Here is a 3,855-nt window from a genome sequence, read left to right as displayed (position 1 = left end):
AGGTAGCTGGGTCCAGTGGCAGGCAGAAGGTCATACACAGGGGGTCCAAAAAGGCAACAGTACAGGCAGGGAAACGGCTAAAGGCATCATTAGTGAGGCAGGCAAAAACTATCATTCACAGGAGGATTATTTACTGTCACCTCATATGAAACTTTTGATCTGAAATCCAAAATGTTGGAGTTTAGAGCCACATTTAAAATGTTATCTTCACTGTCAAAATAGATATGGTGTGGACTGTATACTCAATACAATCTAAATCTGATACCTCACTGTCTGTCTTTTGACTGATACTGCTTTTAAACTGGTCTGGTCAGTCTACTCAAATATTTGTACTATACATGTTTCTATCTGCAGGCAAAGCGTTGATAATTTGTCATTTATAATATGATACATTAATTTCTGAATAGATATGGCAGGTTTCATGACACTGATATATCTAAATATGTTGAAGAAATATACTGCCACTATTTTCACCACCAAAGAATATCAGTGTGATTTTAATATGATTTGACTCTTTGCAGGCTGTCAGGCTGTCTAGTCACAGAGGAAGGCTGTGCTTCTCTGGTCTCAGCTCTGAGGTCAAACCCCTCACACCTGAGAGAGCTGGACCTGAGCTACAATCACCCAGGAGACTCAGGAGTCAGACTGCTCTCTGCTGGACTGGAGGATCCACACTGCAGACTGGAGAAACTCAAGTATGTAGAGGGTTTATGTCAATGTTCATATCAGACATGTTTGACTTTTCAGGCTAGTTAAGACAAACATTCTGACCACCACTTGGACAAAGTTATATGCTGACTGTGTGTCATGTGTGTGTGTGTGTGTGTGTCGTGTGTGTGTGTGTGTATGTGTATGTGTGTCGTGTGTGTGTGTGAGTTCAGGTGTATCACTCATTGACTGTCTGTTTTTCTGCTTACCGCTACAGTGTGGAACATGGTGGAGAGAACAGAATGAAACCTGGACTTAGAAAATGTGAGTGTTGACTGCTGTGAAGAATATGACTAAGAATAAGTCTTAATTCAAGTTAAGTCAAAGACCACCATCATTACTGACTTGGTCATATTAAATATCATCTGTAGTTCTACAGAAGCACAAATCAGGGACACCAACGTTTACAGTGTTGATCTGACAATGTGTGTGTGTGTGTGTGTGTGTGTGTGTGTGTGTGTAATTAATGTGAATAAGTGTGTATTATATTACCATACAGTATAACATATGATCATTCAACAAGTCTCAAGTTACCTTAACTTCTCCATTTGATACCTAGAAACATCTACATTAAATGAATTAGTGAAAAGTGAGTTAACATTCTAATGTGAATGATGATGATTTGTAATATTGTGTCTGGTTTCATCCATCAGATGTCTGTGATCTCACACTGGACCTAAACACAGTAGACAGACGCCTCTCTCTGTCTGAGGAGAACAGAAAGGTGACATGTAGGAGAGAGGAGCAGCCGTATCCTGATCACCCAGAGAGATTTGAGGGCTGTAGACAGGTGTTGTGTAGAGAGGGTCTGACTGGGCGCTGTTACTGGGAGGTAGAGTGGAGTGGGAGTGGGGCTTATATAGGAGTGACATATAAAGGAATCAGCAGGAGAGGAAGGGGTGAGGACTGTTGGCTTGGATGGAATGACAAGTCCTGGAGTCTGACCTGCTCTGACTACAGTTACATTGCCAGGCATAATAATAACTCCACTACCATAGACGTCCCCTCCTCCAGCTCCCACAGAGTAGGAGTGTATCTGGACTGGTCAGCCGGCACTCTGTCCTTCTATAGAGCCTCCTCTGACACACTGACCCACCTGATCACATTCACCTCCACATTCACTGAGCCCCTCTATCCAGGGTTTTGGGTTTATGATGAATCCTCAGTGTCCCTGAAATAATAACTGGACACACACTGAACACACACACAATGGACACTCACACGTGACAGGCTTGTAATATTTTCTGATCTTTTACCACTTTGCATTTTTTATGATATATTTTACTGTTTGTGTTTGTACCACAGGAGGTTGGTGGGACCTTATTTAGGGAGGACAGGCTTGTAATGGCTGGAGTGGAATAAGTGGAATGGTATCAAACACGTGGTTTCCATGTGTTCCATTTCATTCACTCTGTTCCAGACATTATTATGAGCCGTCCTCCCCTCAGCAGCCTCCTCTGGTATGTACTGTCCTGTATGTGAGAGAGCGCCAACAAGGAATTACAATGTATGTATTACTTTTAATACCTGCAAATGGCAAATAAACTACTGGAACTCCTTATGAATGTCTGCAGCCGACAAGAGGTGAAAATATTACCGGAATATTCTGCAAAATGTTGATGAAGACGTCACTCAATCCACCCAAAACAACATGCAGTCTTTCCACAAGACTCCCATGAAGTTATAGTGTGACGTTATGAGTCGACGTTAAAGTAACATTCTCACAACATACTGCACTTGTTTTATCCTGTTTTAGATGTATCCTCTGTTTAAACATTTAAACTCTTACAATAACACTGTTAAAATACCAATGTGATAATTAGTTGTATGTCTTTCATGCTGAAAAACAAATTGTAGAATTATATGTGGACATACGCTCCATAGTTGTACAAGTATACATGGTTATATTGTACTTTTCATAATAAAACATACTTGAAACAAGAAAAAGCATGTTAATAGTGAAAACAATTTCGTTATTGATTTTTACATTGCTTCTCCCTGTCTCATGTTGACGTTTGTCATGAATCTTGACCTGGAGGCAGAACTGTGAGATTTCCTCTAGATATGTCAGCTGCGAAGTCAGAATTGGCTGTGGAAAATAATGTTGTTTTATGGTCTTAATTTAAGGTAAGGATTAGTAGTATGGTTAGCTATGCAGGGTTAACCTGTTAGGGCTAGGGGGCAGCATTTGCACGTCTGGATAAAAAAAATGTACCCGATTTAATCTGGTTACTAATCCTACCCAGTAACTAGAATATGCATATACTTATTATATATGGATAGAAAACACCCTAAAGTTTCTAAAACTGTTTGAATGGTGTCTGTGAGTATAACAGAACTCATTTGGCAGGCAAAACCCTGAGACATTTTCTGACAGGAGGTGGATACCTGATGTGTTGTATTACCTTTAAACCTATCCCATTGAAAAACACAGGGGCTGAGGAATATTTTGGCACTTCCTATTGCTTCCACTAGATGTCACCAGCCTTTACAAAGTGTTTTGAGTCTTCTGGAGGGAGATCTGACCGAACAAGAGCCATGGAACGATGATGTCCCATTAGACACCTGGCGCGCGAGTTCATGTTGGGTACCCTCGTTCCAATACGTTATAAAAGAGTATGCATTCGTCCACCTTGAATATTATTCATGTTCTGGTTAAAAAAGGCCCTAATGATTTATGCTATACAACGTTTGACATGTTTGAACGAACGTAAATATATTTTTTCCCCTCGTTCATGACGAGAAGTCCGGCTGGCTTAGATCATGTGCTAACAAGACGGAGATTTTTGGACATAAATGATGAGCTTTTTTGAACAAAACTACATTCGTTATGGACCTGTGATACCTGGAAGTGACATCTGATGAAGAGAATCAAAGGTAATGGATTATTTACATAGTATTTTCGATTTTAGATCTCCCCAACATGACGTCTAGTCTGTATCGCAACGCGTATTTTTCTGGGCGCAGTGCTCAGATTATTGCAAAGTGTGATTTCCCAGTAAGGTTATTTTTAAATCTGGCAAGTTGATTGCGTTCAAGAGATGTAAATCTATAATTCTTTAAATGACAATATAATATTTTACCAATGTTTTCTAATTTTAATTATTTAATTTGTGACGCTGACTTGACTGCCGGTTATTGGAGGGA

The 3,855-nt window shown here is 40.0% G+C and overlaps 1 long non-coding RNA gene across 1 annotated transcript; it reads left to right on the top strand.

Moving 5' to 3' along the window:
- The first annotated feature begins 245 nt into the window (after positions 1–245).
- On the top strand, positions 246–2,658 carry LOC145875787 (uncharacterized). The gene is made up of 2 exons (XR_014391334.1): positions 246–972; positions 1,362–2,658. It is a non-coding gene; the product is annotated as an uncharacterized LOC145875787 (long non-coding RNA).
- Positions 2,659–3,855: the final 1,197 nt, after the last annotated feature.

This window comes from Salmo salar, unplaced genomic scaffold, assembly GCF_965601325.2.
Source record: "Salmo salar unplaced genomic scaffold, fSalSal1 ptg000357l, whole genome shotgun sequence".
NCBI lineage: Eukaryota > Metazoa > Chordata > Actinopteri > Salmoniformes > Salmonidae > Salmo > Salmo salar.
Note: the sequence above shows the minus strand (reverse complement) of the source record. Positions and strands in the feature narration are given on the sequence as shown.